This window comes from Bos indicus x Bos taurus, chromosome 6, assembly GCF_003369695.1.
Source record: "Bos indicus x Bos taurus breed Angus x Brahman F1 hybrid chromosome 6, Bos_hybrid_MaternalHap_v2.0, whole genome shotgun sequence".
Classification (NCBI taxonomy): Eukaryota; Metazoa; Chordata; class Mammalia; order Artiodactyla; family Bovidae; genus Bos; species Bos indicus x Bos taurus.
Genome location: NC_040081.1, coordinates 25,610,168 through 25,629,893, shown reverse-complemented (window position 1 = coordinate 25,629,893; position 19,726 = coordinate 25,610,168). Strand labels below are relative to the sequence as shown.

Below are 19,726 nucleotides of genomic sequence, written 5' to 3'. Positions count from 1 at the left end.
CAAGGCACCAGGGATTATGTTTAACTATTGTTTGAAGGTAAGCCTCTACTCTTTGGCGCAAAATCCAAAGTCCCTGAACTTTAAGTAGAAAAGTGAGGGGGCTTTCCAGCCGATTGACCCGTGTTTTAGTACTTACCCGCTTCAATAGGCCCTGGGGTCACTCCGTCTGAATCTGCCACGTGTACCAAGCTCCTGTTCTGGGCGCCACTTGTTGAGGTCCTTTAATGGACCAGAACCTGGTGGTCTGGAGTCGACGATGAGAAAGTGAAAGGAGAGAGGCTAATATTTCCTGGGTTAGGAAGCCGGCTTTTGCGTTCCAGGAAATCAGCCAGAAATAGAGAGAGAAAGAAAGAAAGACATGGGGACCCAAGCTCTGATGGAGCAAAGGTGTTTTAATCAATATGGTGTGGGCATATATACTGTAGTTATTCTCAACAAAAATAAAGATTAAAATTCCAGACTTAAAAACAAAGGCGATCCATATTAAAGAGAGAGGGAGAGCTGTAAACAATCACTTTTACTGTATGGTTCACAAGAAGGAAGAGGGTACTTATCACCATATTGAAAAACTAATGAAGGAAATGCGTGGATCCCTCAGCCCCTGGAGAGGCTTGCCTCTCCTCTTAATTCCTGAATATTCAGGAATTAATAAGGAACAGAGGATTCCTAACAGATCCAAAACAGACACAGGAAGCCTCCTGTTAAATGCTTCCTGACAAAAAGCAAGGTAATTTAATTCATCGTGGAATGCAGTTGCATTCATAGTACCTGGATTACCAGGATGGTAGATGAGCCCTACATGGACCACAGGCGACTGTTGGAGTGGATTCAGTACAGCCATGATCACAGACCATCGGCCTGCAGTTCTCCTTTGTGCCTAGGGCACCTGTAATTTCCTGTAGCAGCTTACCCTCCAGCGAGTATGATTTGAGCTACCACATACCTACTCCCTCCCTCTGAGGCTCTAGATATGTCTGCTTCACAAACCTAATGTCTCAACCTCAGAAATAAATTTCTGCACTTCAGTTATATTTTGAGAGAAATGTAGTCAAGTAGTTGCAGAATATGCTAGTGGCACCCTGCCTAGACCCCATTGACTATGTGATCACTGTGAGTAGGGCAAAAACAGGCATGGTTTTCCCCATTTTTATAACTTTGAGAGGACTGAGGTTTCAAGAAGTTAAGTATTTTTTACTGATTGTATTTATTATGCTTTTCATTTTTTAATACTTTACGCTTTGATATCTTGAGACCTGGCAGACACAGGGAGAGACTGCCTCTCCCAGGATTACTTAATTTCTAGAGATAGCGAACAGCTTGCTTAGGTATCTCTTTGATATGCAAGCCAACCAATCTCAGGTTCGTATCCCCCAACCACCTCCTTTTATTGTTGCCAACTGTCTGGGATGTTATCCTCTTGCCCTAAATCACTCCAAGTCCAGTTACCAGATAACTGAGGACCACCCCTATGGCTCAGAATCCACTGAAGCTCACTTACGGATAGGCCTTGCCTATCCCACCTTGCTTACTCCTTTTCCTGAAATCCACAATAAAGGCTCTGGCCCATGCTTTTCCCGACCTCTTTCTGTCTTCTTGGCTGACCCTGCATAGCATGGCATGCTCCTCCTTTGGGGGAAACTGTGAGTAATAACTTCTTTTAAGGCAGTTGTCTGTATGTCTGTCATCGTCCATATCTGACTAAGTCAAACCCTGGGTATATTTTAAGACACTAATGCATACCTAGAAATTTGCAGAGCTGAACCTAGAACCCAGGTCTTTATATTCCTAGCAAGGTTTTGTTTCTACAACATTAGGTTCTTTATAAGTGTCATGTAAAATTGCATTTAAGGCTTTTTTGAAAAGTTAGGGTATGGTTACAGGCATTATTTTAGGAAAAAGGATGTGTTCTCTTTATAAAAGATGACTAATACTCTTTATCAAATCCTTGACCTCAAATATTTTGTTGCCTAACAGGACAAGTTTCACTAAAACATTTGCATATTATGTAATTGTTAGGCAAGATTTTCAGTGGCTTAGAAACTTGTCAGCATGGAATTGAGTGATAGGAAAAGCCCATCATAGATTTTTTTCCATCCAGAACAAGAATCTTGTTAAGGGTGATTTTCCTCAGTGTGCTTGCTGCATGTAGTGAGGGGGGAAGAAAACGTGGCAGATATAGAAGTGTTAGAAAATATGAGTAAATTCCTTCAATGAAGCCAAGGACTAACATTGAGAGGAAATATCAGTATCGATTATGCTTAGTCATTCCAAGGACCAGCCTAATCACTTTGAAACAGTTTAATTTTTAAATTGTGTTTTTATTCAAATTGGAAATTCAGACATCTAGAGTCCCTGGAAAAAGAAACTTTCAGAATGGGAGGTTGGTCAATGGTAAAGTTTTCTCTAGTATTTTGCATTGAAATACTAATACAGTCTTATTTACATCTAATCAACTTATGCAAAACCACACCAATGAAGAAATAAAAGAGCTCCCAGATATCTTAAAAGGGCAAAAAAATCCTTCAGTTATCTTTTGCAACATTTATCTTTTGTGTAGTTATAGGTACCTTCCTCCTCATCTTTTGTTAGGGCCATTAAGCTACTATTATCGTTGTCATTGTTTCTGCTACAATTAAACATTAATTTTAGTGTTTTAATGAGTAATATGTGTCAGCACTTGTTTGCCAAGGGCTTTACCTGCGTTTTCTCATTTAGTTTTCACTACACTGGGTAATAAAGGATGTATTGTTCACCCTATTTTTCAGACAATGGGACTGGAAATTAAGGACTTTAAATTACTTGCTAAAGTCACTAATTTCTAGTAAGTGATCTGAAAGCAAAGCTCATGTGTTTAAGTTCTACACCATAGTTTTCTCAAGCATTCTAGCAAAAGCCAGAGAACAAAATAATCTCAACTATGCCGCTGGCCACATGTGGCTATTTAAATTCAAATTAATTGTAATTAAATATAATTTAAAAGTAAGTTTTCTGGTTGCAGTAGCATACTTCACATGTTCAGTGGCTACATATGGCTGATGGCTAACGAGCTGAACAATAAACCAAAGAAAAATTTCATCATTGAAGAAAATTTTCTTGGACACAGCTAGTCTGGAATCATACTGGGTGTGGGTGTGAGGGCTGGTGAGAGTGGGAATGGGAGATGTCTGAAGAAGAGAGATTTAAATAACAACACATTAGAACTGTCTGCTTTGTTCTTAAATGGCAAGTTAGAGTGACAGTTAAGGTGAGAATTTACAGTCAATACAGTGAGATTTTCTTCTGGTGTTATCCTTTGCTGGGGAGTGGCCCAGAGATGTAAGATGACTTCCCAATTATGAAATGTTTGGGTGCCAATGAGTACACTGAAGTGTGACTATTCTATATCATTGATAATGTCAGGATATTAATCTATTTTTGTTCCTATAGGACAGGTAAGAGATACCTATGGGGAAGGTAAAGGTGTGCTCTTTGATTTTAACACATTATCTTCTATTTTCTTTCATAGAGGAATATCTTTCCTCTATGAAACTTTTTCATACCTCCATTTCTTGCAAAGAAGAATTCAAGGTATCCAGATTTCTGGAAAAGACAATGTCGCGTCAAAGACCTACCTCCTATGACATCGTGTCTTATGGTTTCCCAGAGATAATCAGCCTTGGGTCAAAGGAAGGCTGTACATTTGACAGATCACATGTACTCCATAGCTCAGAGGATGTGACTACAGAGCCATGACCTAATTTCAGAGACAGACTGATTAGCATCTCAGTGACCCCAAATCACACCTCTTCTGACTTAGTCTAAAATATATTTTCTAGGTAGCTATATGAAAGACCTAATATAGACTAGAGCATATGGTACATCCCTGTAAGATATTAGGCAATTAATTACAATTAAGTTTTTCAGTCTTTAAAATGAGGATATTAGTACTTAATTCATAAAATGACATTAAGATTAAATGGGATAAATTATGTAGATATCTCAGCATAGGGCAAGGCACATAAGTTCAGTTTACACAGTCTAAATTTCTGCATTACAAGTTCTAATATTAAGACTTTATTTAGAATAGAGAACATTATACTTTATCATGTAAAGAATGCAGAGTTCCAAAGAATAGCAAGGAAGGAAAATAAAGTCTTCCTCAGTGATCAATACAAAGAAATAGAGGAAAACAATAGAATGGGAAAGACCAGAGATCTCTTTAAGAAAATTAGAGATACCAAGGAAACATTTCATGTAAAGATAGGCACAATAAAGGACAGAAATGGTATGGACCTAACAGAAGCAGAAGATATTAAGAAGAGGTGGCAAGAATACACAGAAGACTATACAAAAAAGATCTTCATGACCCAGATAATCATGATGGTGTGATCACTCACGTAGAGCCAGACATCCTGGAATGTGAAGTCAGGTGTGCCTTAGGAACCATCACTAGGAACAAAGCTAGTGGAGGTGATGGAATTCCAGTTGAACGATTTCAAATCCTAAAAGATGCTGCTGTGAAAGTGCTGCACTCAATATGCCAGCAAATTTGGAAAACTTGGCAGTGGCCACAGGACTGGAAAAGGTCCGTTTCATTCTTATCCCAAAGAAAGGCAATGCCAAAGAATGCTCAAACTACTGCACAATTGTACTCAACTCACACGCTAGCAAAGTAATGCTCAAAATTCTCCAAGCCAGGCTTCAACAGTACATGAACCATGAACTTTCAGATGTTTAACTGGATTTAGAAAAGGCAGAGGAGCCAGAGATCAAATTGCCAACATCCGTTGGATCATCGAAAGACCAGAGAGTTCTAGAAAAGTGTCTACTTCTGCTTTATTGACTATGTGAAAGCCTTTGACTGTATGGATCACAACAAACTGTGGAAAATTCTGAAAGAGATGGTAATACCAGATCACCTGACCTGACTACTGAGAAATCTGTATGCAGGTCAAGAAGCAACAGTTAGAACTGGACATGGAACAAAGACTGGTTTCAAACTGGGAAAGGAGTACGTCAAAGCTGTATATTGTCACCCTGCTTAATTAACTTATATGCAGAGTACATCATGAGAAATGCTGGACTGGATGAAGCACAAGCTGGAATCAAGACTGCCAGGAAAAAATATCAATAACCTCAGATACGCAGATGACACCACCCTTATGGCAGAAAGTGAAGAAGAACTCGAGATCCTCTTGATGAAAGTGAAAGAGGAGAGTCAAAAAGTTGGCTTAAAGCTCCAGATTTGGAAAACTAAGATCATGGCATCTGGTCCCATCATTTCATGGCAAATAGATGAGGAAACAATGGAAACAGTGACAGATTTAGTTTTGGGGGGCTCCAAAATCACTGCAGATGGTGATTGCAGCCATGAAATTAAAAGACATTTGCTCTTTCGAAGAAAGGTTATGACCAACCTAGACAGGTTATTAAAAAGCAGAGACATTACTTTGCCAACAGAGGTCCATCTAGTCAAAGCTATGGTTTTTCCATTAGTCATGTATGGATGTGAGAGTTGGACTATAAAGAAAGCTGAGCACAGAAGAATTGATGCTTTTGAACTGTGTGTTGGAGAAGACTCTTGAGGGTCCCTTGGACTGCAAGGAGATCCAGCCAGTCCATCCAAAAGGAAATCAGTCCTGAATATTCATTGGAGGAACTGATGTTGAAGCTGAAACTCCAATACTTTGGCCACCTGATGTGAAGAGCTGACTCATTTGAAAAACCCTGATGCTGGGAAAGATTGAAGGAAAGTAAATGAGGGGTTTAGAAGGAAAAGAGGTATAAATAAAAATAAACTCTTCTACAATGTATGTAGTGCTTCATGGTTTAGAAATTTGATATATATAATTTCATTTTATTCTTACCCCGACCTCCAAACTAATTGTTCATATCATCTCTTTATTAATAAAGAGACTGAATTTCATGAAGACTAATTTTAGCTCAAATGAAATGTCTGATTTAAAATTCCATGATTTGGCTCTTGTGTCATGCTCAGTCATGTCTGACTCTTTTGGTACTCAATGGCCTGCACCGCCAGGCTCCTCTGTCCATGGGATTTTCCAGGCAAGAGTACTGAAGTGAGTTGCCATACCCTCCCGGGGATCTTCCCAACACAGGGATTGAGCCCAGGTCTCTTGCATTGCAGGCGATTCTTTACTGTCTGAGCCACCATGGAAGTTCCCTCAGCAATTCTAGGGAAATATGTCCTTTTGTTGATTTATCCACATTGACAGACAACCTCGAATTAAATAGCTGACTGTATGATGGATTGTATGAGGCCTCCAAACGTGGACAGAAGAAAAATCAAAGTCCTATTCTCTGGAAACCATACACATCTGCTTACACTGAACAAAGGGCAATAGAAATGACCCAGTGAGCATTCTTCTCTGTTCCCCAAGATTATTTAAAGTCTACCTCAAACATCGGCTCCTCTACCAAGCTTCCTGAGCCCTCCACTCAGAATGCCATCTCCTTCTCTGCTTCCAAAGCACTAGTTTATACCCATGATACAGCACTTCCCAGACAGGCTGATACATACAAGACTTGATGGCCTGCCTGTCTCTCTCCCATAGATTATAAGCTTCTTTTTATGGATAATCACTGGAGTGAATGTTTATTGAGGGTTGTCCTATCTGTCAGCCTCCCTGAGAAGTGCTTTAAAAGGATTACCTCATTTGTTCAACCCTCTTTGTGTAGATTAAAAACGGACAAAGACAGTTAATACTTCCAAGTTCACATAGATAGTAAGGATAGGATCTTCCCAAATCTATATCCGTGTTATAACCACTGGCCCATACTGCCTCCTGGCATAGGTAGAGGCCAACTCTTACCCACCTTTGTCACTCTGCTGAACCCACCCGAGTGCCTGGAATGAGGAGGTGTTCAGTCAGTGCTGATTGGTACTGAGTGGAGGAGAAATGCCAGGGATGGTGGGACCTCCCTGGTGGTTCAGTGGTTAAGAATACAACTTGCAATGCAGGGGACGTGGGTTCAGCCCCTGGTCTAAGATCCCACATGCTCCAGAGCAACTATGAAGCCCAGGTACCACAACTAGAGAGAGCACGCTGCAACGAAAGATCTCGCATGACACAGTGAAGACCCCCGGTGCCACATCTGAGACCTGATGCAGCCTATTAATTAATTAATATTTTGGGGAAGGTGAGCATCTTTGCTGACTGATTGGTGTCTGACTGCTGTGCTGTGAAGAGGAGGAGAGTGCTGGAACAAACACCAGTCTCTCTACAGAAATGTTTTGACAGATAGCAGCTCTACAAAATGAAATAAAGATTGATATGAAAGAAAGATTGATAATGATTGAATTGAATAGAAATCAACTTAATTCAATACTGATGTTCAAGACTCAAAATAACTAAGCAAATTTAATCCCTAAAAATAAGCATCATTAAACTGCCCTTGATAGAGATTCAAACCTAGTTCTCCTATACACAAGAGGAAGAGGAGAAAGAAAAAGGGAAGAAGAAAAGTTTTACTCTACACTTTTGATTTCTGAATTTCTTGACTCAAATCTAATCCAGAGAGTAGTCTCCACCCATAAAACAGACCACAAAAAAGAGTGTATGTGCTAAGTTCCAAATGAATTATACAAACGAAAATCCTTTTTAGTCATGTGGATAGAGAGAGAAACAAGGATGAAGTACAAATGGTGACTTCCCTAGTGGTCCAATAGTTAAGAATCCTCCTGCCAATGCATGGAACACGGGTTCAATTCCTGGTACTGGAAGATTCCACATGGTGAGGAGCAACTAAGTTTGTGCGCCACAAGTACTGAAGCCCACACACTCTAGAGTCCATGCTCTGAAATAAGAGAAGCCACCACAATGAGAAGCCTGAGCACTGCAACCAGAGAGTAGTTCCCGCTCACCACAACTAGAGAAATTGCAGAAGAAATGTAATTGTGGATGAAACACAAAAAAGCCACTAAAAGTTAAGCTTTAGAAGAATACTTAAAAAATGGGAAATTGTCAAAATGTAATTTTAGACTTTTAAGATGCAAAACATAATATATAAACATATATATATATATATATATATATATATATATATATATGGGCTTCCCTGATGATTCAGACAGAAAAGAATTCACCTGCAATGCAGGAGACCTGGATTTGATCACTGGGTCAGGAAGATCCCCTGGAGAAGGGAATAGCAACCACTCCACTATTCTTGCCTGGAGAATTTCATGGACAGAAGAGCCTGGAGGGCTACAATATATGGGGTCACAAGGAGTTGGACACGACTGAGTGACAAACACTTTCACTTTCACACATACACACACACACACACACACACACATATATATATATATATATACACACACACACACACATATACATATGGAGAGAAAAAGAGTCAACTATAGTACTCCCCAGGTGGTACAGAGGTAAAGAACCTGCCTGCCAGTGCAGGAGAGGTAGGAGACTTGGGTTCGACCCCTGGGTCAGGAAGGTCCCCTGGAGCAGGGCATGGCAACCCAATGCAGTGTTCTTGCCTGGAGAATCTCATGGACAGAGGAGACTGGCAGGCTACAATCCATGGGGTAGCAAAGAGTCACACAGGACTGAAGTAATGTACCACACAGTCAACTATATATATAAGATAGTCAACTTTGAAAAAGTAAAATTTATATATGTGTAGAAAAAGTTCCAAAACATTTATAGTGATTAATAAATGATGAGATTATAAGGATGTTATTTTTTCCTTTATGCTTCCTATATTTTACAAATATTCTAAATTGAACATATATCACTTATAATAGAAAAAGTATTACTTTAATAAAGAAAAATAATAAGCATCTTGTTTAAAAGTGATTTACATACACAAAAGATAGTGGTTTAGAAAGAGAAAGAACAATCCCAAGGGAAATATTTCATTTCTAATCTCCTTAAGTTGGAAGGGAGACCATAGCTGAGATTCAGGTCTAAGACTCAGGAACAGAGGTACTGGAGCTCCAGAGAAGGGTGAATTCTCAAGCTTAGCAAGGCTGCTCTGCCAAGTCAGGAACCCTGATGGGAACACTTAATGGCCAAGAAGAGAAGGATGAAACATTAAAAATAGTTAGAAAAGAGACAGTCAAATATGATAGAAAAAAATCAGGAGAGTGTTGAGGCAAGAAGTGAAAGGAAGAGTTTCAGGGAGTGATCACTTGTATTGAACTGTCAAGATGACTGCTGAAAATGTTCATTGGCTTTATTAAAACGGACAGCACTAATAAGATTAAATAATGGCTCTTTCAGGGGAGTGTTAGGGATATAAAACACAGAGGCATGTTTGAAGGACTGAGAGGAAGGTGAGGAAAAAGAGAAAATGAATGCAAAGGGTCTTTTTCTTAAATTGTGTCTTTTCTTAGACAATATGACCCCGGTATATTGCTGGCTGTAAAGTAACTGCCTGACACCACTATAGAAACTCCCCAAAGCTGCAAAGTCCAAATTACAAAGTCAAGTTACACATGGGCATCCTTTTATAAGTAAAATTCAAGTTATTCAAATTTAAAAGTCAACCCACTATTTAGTCAGATTGAGAAGTTCCAATTACTTGACTACAATTGTACTTTCTCATGGCCAGTCAACAGAAGCCGAGATTAGTAGTGCTTGGTATGGAATTCTTCACCCTCACTTCAGACAGCCACATACACATCCATCTTGATTCCCAGTGGCAGCTGGAAAGAGATTCTGGGCAATGAAGGTTTGTTTCTGCTTTCCTTTTCAGTGGTAGAGTGTGTTAAAAAGCTGACAAACCACATCAAGAGAAGACATCGGTAACATTGCACTTCGTAAGTGGAGACAGGCAATGAGGAAGGAGAATAGGATGAGTGCAGATGCAGACACATGACGAGCAACAGGCCTAAAGGGGGGTCCCCTCTGGTAACATCCACTTTAATTCACTATCAATACTAATGTATCAGGCACCATTCCAGATACTTGGAGTAGAGAAAAATAGCAAGAGATTCAAAGCTTCTGTTCTTCTAGGAACTGTAGGGATACAGACATTCAGTTCAGTTCAGTCGCTGAGTCGTGTCCGACTCTTTGCGACCCCATGAATTGCAGCACGCCAGGCCTCCCTGTCCATCACCAACTCCTGGAGTTCACCCAGACTCACGTCCATCGAGTCAGTGATGCCATCCAGCCATCTCATCCTCTGTCATCCCCTTCTGCCCTCAATCCCTCCCAGCATCAGAGTCTTTTCTAATGAGTCAACACTTCGCATGAGGTGGCCAAAGTACTGGAGTTTCAGCTTTAGCATCATTCCTTCCAAAGAAATCCCAGGGCTGACCTCCTTCAGAATGGACTGGTTGGATCTCCTTGCAGTCCAAGGGACTCTCAAGAGTCTTCTCCAACACCACAGTTCAAAAACATCAATTCTTCAGCGCTCAGCCTTCTTCACAGTCCAACTCTCACATCCATACATGACCACAGGAAAAACCATAGCCTTGACTAGATGAACCTTTGTTGGCAAAGTAATGTCTCTGTTTTTGAATATGCTATCTAGGTTGGTCATAACTTTCCTTCCAAGGAGTAAGCGTCTTTTAATTTCATGGCTACTATCACCATCTGCAGTGATTTTGGAGCCCCCCAAAAAGAGACAGAGCTGGCAGAGCTTTTAGTAGATTGGGTATAAAGAGGGAAAGGTTTTTGCCTGAAGCAACTGGGTGACTTTTCAGGATATTGTAAGCTTTCTCACGAGTGAAATGGGGATGGAGGAAAATGGGCAGGGATGGGGGGTGACGGTCAGATGTTTGGTACGAGTATTGCAAGTGGGACAGTTATCTCAGGAAACTGGACAACAAGTTGGTTAGGGAAAAGCTGGATTGCCAAGCAATGCTGACATCTCATTTGTCTTGGTGATCATACTTCACAGTGGAACCAATCTGCCCTGTGATTTTCCCTGTTGATCCTCCCTGTTCACCCTCAGCTGCTCAGGAATGTCAGCATGGCTGTGATCATAGCTACCAAATTCTTTTCCAACCTACAACTCTGGCCAGTTTTCCTTGGTCTAGGAGTGAACACCCAACCCAAGCTAAGCAAAAAGAACCTTTCTTTCATTTTTGGACTTAAGAGAGAAACCTGAACTCTCTCATTGCAGTTGTTAGATTTCATAATCATGTGTGGCTTTTTTGTGGCATATTCCCCAAAAGCAAGGCCGTGCTGAGAAAATGAAAAAATATCCTGGGAGACACTGTAATAATAATGGATAACACTTACAGGAAGGCAGTGCTATGTGCCCACCACAGTTCTAAACATTTGTCGCATGTTGACTCTCTCAATGTTTAAAGCAAACCTATGAAGTAGGAACTGCTATGATCATTTTCATTTTATTTATGGGGAAACTGAAGGACAGGGAAGTTGGATTTCTTACCGACATAAGGATGTAAGACATGGAACTAAGATTGGACTGCAAGTCTGTTAGTGTTAGTCCCCATGCTTTTAACCACTGCGCTGTACTGCCTCACGGAACAGAGAGGGAAATCCTACGGAAGTTGAATTGATCCGAGTTTCTGCTCCCAATTGCAGTCCTACCCTTGACCTTGTTTGGCTGTTTGCTTAGGGCTCAGAATATACACCCAATAAAGGTCTAGATTTAGGCAACAGGGTAGGAAACAAATGACTATTGTTTTGGTCTTTAGCAAGATCCTCTAGGAGAGACAAGCCAAGCTGGACCTGCTGATCCATGCCAGACTTCATTTCAAGTCAGTCAGCCCAAGCACTGCTGAATAGGAATAATGTATACATTCTAAGAGCAGATGCATGGGTGCAGAAAGCTTAGAGATCAGGGTATTATTTAAAAAGAGAGAAATGAACAAGACTGTGTCCCTTCAATCCTGTTCAGACACCTCCACTCTCATACCTTCTTACTTATATGAATGATAGCTCCCTAAATAAAGCATAGGCACTTGCAATGCCTCCTAAGAGCATTCTCCTGAGCTTGTAAGCCAGCCTTCTCTGCCCAGCCCAGTTTCTCACCCAAGTCTTGAGATTCGAGCTTCAATAATTACTAGGGAGAACAAGAGAGAAGCAGTATTAGGGCAAGACCCTGAGAAAATTAGATAGCAGTTATGAAACCCTTACGAAAGAAAACAAAGAGTTATGAACACGTGATTAGGGGGTTAAGAGAGTTCTTTTGCTGGAAACGCTCCAAGCCTAGAGACATGTAATTATTGAATCTAGTTTCAAACTATTCTCTCACACCTACTCATAGCTAAATTACTCACACCTCATGGTGTCTGTGAACTATAAAGGTTTTCATCAAAGAAGCTGTTTCACTGACTTCCTCGAGGGAAGCTTTGAAGGACAGTGAATAAATCATGTCTAAGGGATGCTGCGATTCATGGGGTCGCAAAGAGTCGGACACGACTGAGCGACTGAACTGAACTGAACTGAACTGAAGGGATGTGAATCAACAGCTGCCAGAGTGACCAGCCAAGAACTCACATTCTTACTCTGCAAGTTAGTAAACAGTGCCCTCGGTGTTTTCTGATCTAATATTTGCCTTAGTATCTATCTCTAGCAGAAGCCAACTATTGAGAGGGTAACAGGCAGGAAGGCCAGGGTTCTCCAAATGGAGGAAATAGCCTGCAAGTGTCAGACATTTTTATCTCTCTTAAGCGGCAGGAGGAAACAAACTAGCAATATTTTTTTCCTTCTCTATACAAATTTAAAGGGAGGTTTCCCTTAAAATACTGTGTTGCCATAATGACACCTGGTTTCGCCTGAAGTTAGCTATTCTTGAGCCTAGAGATGACCAATGCCTTTTTCTTATGGAAATGTTTGTCTTAAGCTATGCTAATGTACCATGCCTTTACCCCAAACTCTGTCTCCAAGTCGGTTCAGCCTCTTGGCCCAGAACCTACTTGACAAACCAGTATGGATATTGTTCCCCTAATCTATGTAAATGAAACTATTTGTATGGTGATCTGCCCTTCTTCAAGATTCAAGTTAATCATTTTATGGCCCAGGATAAACCATTTGGCGCCAAGACTATCCCAAAATGCATCTTATGGGTGAGGGGCCTGGTGCCATTCTGAATTTTAAGACATTCCTTTCTTTCATTAACAGACTGCTAGTGACTATATAACATCCAGCTGAAGACTAGCAGGCGGGTACTCTTTCTGCCCCCTTCTGATGCCTATGTCAGAAGCTTTCTCTATCTCCTTTATACTTCAATAAAACTTTATTACACAAAAGCTCTGAGCGATCAAGCCTCATCTCTGGCCCCGGATTGAATTCTTCTCCTCCGGGGGCCAAGAATCCCGGTGTATTCACGTGATTCAACAACAACCTTTCACTATCAAACCAAATATCATCCTTATTAACAGGAGCAGTGGCTTCGCCATCATCAGCAGCATTACTCCAAGCCCACATTACACAGTTTCACTTTACCTTGATTGAGCTTAACCCCCTATTTGGAATATGTTACCTACTCTTTTATTTTACATAAATTCCTTCTTCAAAATGCAGCTAAAGTGAAAAAGTATTAGTGGCTCAGTTGTATCCAACTCTGTGCGACCCCAGCAGGTTCCTCTGTCCATGTAATTCTCTAGACAAGAATACTGGAGTGGGGTACCATGTCCTTCCCCAGGGGATCTTCCCAACCCAGGTATCGAACCCAGGTCTCCTGCATTGCATGTGGACTCTTTACCATCTGAGCCACCAGGGAAGCCCCAAAGAGCCTGTTGCCTCCCCTCCAGGGAACCTCAGTCTCCCAAGTGACAGGCAGGATACTCACCACGATAGTAACAAGGATGGCAAGTCTCATCTGAATCTCATCTCTCATCATTCATAATGACCTCACATTGTCTTTGTCGTCATTTTTTGGCATTTATTTGTCTTTGTCATGTCTTTGTCATCACTTATTTCTCAGCTTTTTAACAGTATTTTGTATTATTACTTGTGCTTTTCCATCTCTTCGACTCTTGGAGACCCAGTGTTATACTGGTATCACCTGCATCTAGCAATTCCTGGCTTTGACTGATACTCCGGAAATTCTTAACTAATTACGAGCTGATCTTTCTCTTAGTTTATTCACTTTTTTTTATAATCACTCCATTGCCTTTTCACCTATTGCTTCCCTTCAGACTGTCTCCCCCCTAATACAGCATCCTTGTTGTTGGTACCCTCCTGAATCATTCTCTCATATTCCTTGCTGTCCTTCACTTTCACATATTTGCCAACCATTCACCTCTCTAGTTTCCCCATGTTGATGTGTGATTACGTGATTATTTTTAATTACTCTCAGCACATAGATAATTTAGTTTCCCCAGGAGCAGAGTCAAATAAATGATATTCTTTTAGGCATTATAAGACACCGAGGAAAACAAAACTCATCATGGACACCTTGGGCAAGGTAAGTGCTACTTTTGAAATAGGTCTATATCATCTTTATTAAAAAGTGCCAAATCACTGCCGACGGTGACTGCAGCCGTGAAATTAAAAGATGGTTGCTCCTTGGAACAAAAGTTATGACCAATCTAGACAGCATATTAAACAGCAGAGACATGACTTTGCCAACAAAGTTCTGTCTAGTCAAAGCTATTGTTTTTCCAGTAGTCATGTGTGGATGTGAGAGTTGGACTATAAAGAAAGCTGAGCACTGAAGAACTGATGCTTTTGAACTGTGGTGTTGAGGAACACTCTTGAGAGTCCCTTGGACTGCAAGGAGATCCAACCAGTCAATCCTAAAGGAAATCAGTCCTGAATATTCACTGGAAGTGCTGATGCTGAATCTGAAATTCCAATACTTTGGCCACCTGATGTGAAGAACTGAATGTCTCATGAAAAGACTCTGATGCTGGGAAAGATTCAAGGTGGGAGGAGAAGGGGACAGCAGAGTATGAGATGGTTGGATGTCATCACCGACTCAAGTGACATGAGTTTGAGCAAGAAACTAGTTGATGACCTAGGGTGTACCTAGTAGATTTCAATAGCCCTAGTTTATTTCCAGGGTTGAACAAGCACCATGAGAGTGGGTGAGTCATTTTAAGTCTTTGAGTCTCCCTTTCCACATCTTTAAATTAAGGGTAATTAGACGTGCCCTGTGTTTCTCTGAATATTATTATAGGGATCAAATGAGGTCATTCATGTAAAAAATTACTCAAATAAGTCTCAGACAAAAGAAAAATTCCAAACTAATTTATCCTTGGCCACTTAATTCCTACCCAGATGATATCTATAGGGATCTGGGGTTCTGATGATCATGCTATAAAAGGAGTAATGCCACTGAAGTATCCCTTCACCCCAGGCCATGAAGGAGCTGGAACTGTGGAGAGTATTGGCGACAGAGTGAGCTCAGTGGAACCAGGTGGAAATGGACCACAAAAATCTTTGCACAAACAGCCCACCACCAAAATGCATTAGCACATTTACAGGAGAAATAAGTTGGTTTGCCTCTAAATTGTTTTACCTAATCATATATCATGGTAGTAAATATATCCAGTGATTCCAAGGGTCACACAGTTTCACTGCTGTCAGTGCTAGCAATCCAGAGTGGCAGTGGCTGAGCCAAGTGACTAGTTGAGATAGGATCAGTGTACTTCTAAATAGATTAAAATCTCCTTAGGAACAGGGGCTGCTTCTTTTCTTTCCAAACAGACAATACAACTCTATTACAAACATTAAACTTGCTGAGTGACGAGATTTTAATTGTTACTCAAACTAAAAGCAATTATAATTACATGACACAATAGAAGTGTTAGCTAATATGAAAATGACAATCATATTGCAATATAAATGTATCAAGTCAATATAAATTTACACACAATTTTGTTTATCAAATATATGTCAGTAAAAACTTTTTTTCTAATGAATTATTTGTCAGCAGAAAGGGAAATTTTATAATCTGGCAAGTTAATTTATTCTGACATAGCTGCAGAAGAATTTAGTTTCCTTTTTTATTGAAATACAGTTAACACACACACACAATACTATGCTACAAGAATTCCCTAGCAGTCCAGTGGTTAGGACTCCATGCTGTCCTGCCAACAGGTTGGGTTCAAAGCCTGACTGGGGAACTAAGATCTTACAAGCTGCATAGTGTGGCCTATAAAAATACATGTGTGTGTGTGTGTGTGTGTGTGTGTATCAGTTCAGTTCAGTTGCTCAGTTGTGTCCACCTCTTTGGGACCCCATGGACTGCAACATGCCAGGCTTCCCTGTCCATCACCAGCTCCCGGAGCTTGCTCAAACTCACGTCCATTGAGTTGGTGATGCCATCCAACCATAACATTCTCTGTCATCCCTTTCTCCTCCTGCCTTCAAACTTTCCAGCATCAGGGTCTTTTCCAATGAGTCACTTTTTTGCATCAGGTGGCCAAAGTATTAGTTTTGGCTTCAGCATCAGTCTTCCAATGAATATTCAGGACTGATTTCCTTTAGGATTGACTCGTTTGATCTCTTAGCAGTCCAGGAAATCTCAATAGTCTTCTCCTACACCACAGTTCAAAAGCATCAATTCTTCAGCGCTCAGCTTTCTTTATACTCCAATTCTCACATCCATATGTGACTACTGGAAAAGCCATAGCTTTGATTAGATGGACCTTTGTTGGCAAAGTAATGTCTCTGCTTTTTAGTATGCTGAATGGTTTGATCATAGCTTTTCATCCAAGGAACAAGCGTCTTTTAACTTCATGGCTATAGTCACCATTTGCATTGATTTTGGAGCTCAAGAAAATAAAGCCTGTCACTGTTTTAATCGTTTCTCCATCCCTTTGCCATGGAGTGATGGGACCAGATGCCATGATCTGGTTCACATAATGAATAATAATGTAAGAAATGCTGAGACAAGAGAAAAGTTTAGCAAGAATAATAAAGATTGGTGAAGGTAGCTGGAAAGAACATAAAAGAAGGAACAAAAATTTAGAAAAGAATTGTATTAGGACAGAAACCTAAGTCAAACTGCAAAATGGGTATTCAGTGGCTCAGGTAGCTAAATAATACATGTCATCTGGTTTTAGAAACAGAAGTATCTAGAGCAAGCTTTCTCAACCTTTCCAGTCAGTCTGTAATAGGTATTTACTGGTTGCCTGCTGTTCCTCAGGTACTTTCTGTGTTGATGGAAACAATGATAAGTAAAAATGTTATAAATAAGACAGTGTCTCTCCATTTCTGATGGAGACCTGCCTGTATTTTAGAACTCATTTATCTTATCTCATTTTTAAATTTACCATTTTATATTTCTGCTTCCATACTTTCATTTAAAATTTTCAATCTGTTCTTTTTGTTTAAGCTTACTTTTTTCAAGGAATAATTTTAAACAATTAAATATTATGTCATTAGTTTTTGGAAAATTATGCATAAGTGCTGCACTCAATATGCCTGCAAATTTGGAAAATCAGCAGTGGCCACAGGACTGGAAAAGGTCAGTTTTCATTCCAATCCCATAGAAAGGCAATGCCAAAGAATGCTCAAACTACTGCACAATTGCACTCATCTCACACACTAGTAAAGTAATGCTGAAAATTCTCCAAGCCAGGCTTCAGCAATACATGAACCATGAACTTCCTGATGTTCAAGCTGGTTTTAGAAAAGGCAGAGGAACCAGAGATCAAATTGCCAGCATCTGCTGGATCATGGAAAAAGCAAGAGAGTTCCAGAAAAACATCTATTTCTGCAGAGCCTTTCACTGTGTGGATCACAATAAACTGCGGGAAATTCTTCAAGAGATGGGAATACCAGACCACCTGACCTACCTCTTGAGAAATCTGTATGCAGGTCAGGAAGCAACAGTTAGAACTGGACATGGAACAACAGACTGGTTCCAAATAGGAAAAGGAGTACGTCAAGGCTGTATATTGTCACCCTGCTTATTTAACTTATATGCAGAGTACATCATGAGAAACGCTGGACTGGAAGAAACACAAACTGGAATCAAGATTGCCAGGAGAAATATCAGTAACTTCAGATATGCAGATGACACCACCCTTATGGCAGAAAGTGAAGAGGAACTCAAAAGCCTCTTGATGAAAGTGAAAGTGGAGAGTGAAAAAGTTGGCTTAAAGCTCAACATTCAGAAAACGAAGATCATGGCATCCGGTCCCATCACTTCATGGGAAATAGATGGGGAAACAGTGGCAACAGTGTCAGACTTTATCTTTTGGGCTCCAAAATCACTTCAGATGGTGACTGCAGCCATGAAATTAAAAGACGCTTACTCCTTGGAAGGAAAGTTATGACCAACCTAGATAGCATATTCAAAAGCAGAGACATTACTTTGCCAACAAAGGTCTGTCTAGTCAAGGCTATGGTTTTTCCTGTGGTCATGTATGGATGTGAGAGTTGGACTATGAAGAAGGCTGAGTGCTGAAGAATTGATGATTTTGAACTGTGGTGTTGGAGAAGACTCTTGAGAGTCCCTTGGACTGCAAGGAGATCCAACCAGTCCATTCTGAAGGAGATTAGCCCTGGGATTTCTTTGGAAGGAATGATGCTAAAGCTGAAACTCCAGTACTTTGGCCACCTCATGCGAAGTGTTGACTCATTGGAAAAGACTCTGATGCTGGGAGGGATTGGGGGCAGGAGGAGAAGGGGACGACAGAGGACGAGATGGCTGGATGGCATCATCGACTCGATGGACATGAGTTTGGGTAAACTCCGGGATTTGGTGAAGGACAGGGAGGCCTGGCATGCTGCGATTCATGGGGTCACAAAGAATCGGACATGACTGAGTGACTGAACTGAACTGAACTGATTGCTTAAAAACATTACATAATAGTATAATAATGAAGGTAAGAATTAGCTGAAACTTCACAATGTCAGCATAGACACTATTAACTTTTGAGTAAACATCCTTTCAGAACACTTTCTTTTCTATCCTTTTCTGTTCCATTCCATTATCTGTGTGTGGAATCTATCTACACATTATTTATAAAAAAGGTTATATAGCCTTACGCAAATGAGATTTTACATAAATCAGTGTTTTTCAAAATGTAGTTTGGCAAGATCACCAGCATCAAACCACCCAGAGTTACTGGGATCTGCCTATGAGCTAATGAATAGAACCCCCCTGTCTGGGGTTTTAGATAGTTTGACTTCCCATTTTTACCTTATTTTCCATTTTTGATTAAGTAATGTAAATGCATAACAAAAATGAAATATAAGGACCTATAATGATAAAGCAATTTTTCATTCCTAACTTCATTAAACAGAGGTATACACACTTAAAATTTCCTGTTTTTAGATCTTTTGGTAGTTACTCCATGGAATGAAGTTATATGCCTATGCTTTATTTATCAATTTTAAACAAAATATATTAATACATTGCATAAGTAACAGCCAACTCTACCTTTCTTTTTCTTCCTTAAAACATTATTATTCATAGTTCTATTGGTTACATTTGTAATTTTAAATTGAAATGGTGGAAGTAAGATAATTAGTATTTAGTTCTCTCATATTAAAATTCATATTCTAAGATAGGATGTCATATTTTTCAAGAAACAGCAATAATAGGAATGAAAAATGAAAAGACATGACAGAAAAGATTGGGGAAGTAATAGGTAGATCAGGTACAAGAAGAAGGGACCAAAAGGGTCAGGAGTGGTTTCTGTCTTGCTGCTTGTTTCCTTGCTCGGGGCACTTAGCACAATCCTGTCTTCAGATATGGATGTGTGAAATCCTACCAATAAGGACAGTACAGTTTAGATTTATTACTTCTATCACACTAGTTGAGCGCAATCTCAAAAATGACAAAACGATCTTGGTTCATTTCCAAAGCAAACCATTCAATGTCACAGTAA

At 40.1% G+C, this 19,726-nt stretch overlaps 1 long non-coding RNA gene across 2 annotated transcripts in view; it reads left to right on the top strand.

Annotated features, from left to right (window-relative positions):
* Window positions 1-1,313: 1,313 nt before the first annotated feature.
* LOC113894104 overlaps window positions 1,314-19,726 on the top strand; it is a 39,323-nt gene continuing 20,910 nt past the window's right edge. Inside the window, exons 1-2 of one of the 2 annotated variants that reach the window (XR_003511471.1) lie at window positions 1,314-1,640; window positions 14,292-14,343. This is a non-coding gene — a long non-coding RNA (uncharacterized LOC113894104). The remainder of the gene's footprint in view (window positions 1,641-14,291; window positions 14,344-19,726) is intronic. The other variant, XR_003511470.1, reaches the window with a different exon arrangement.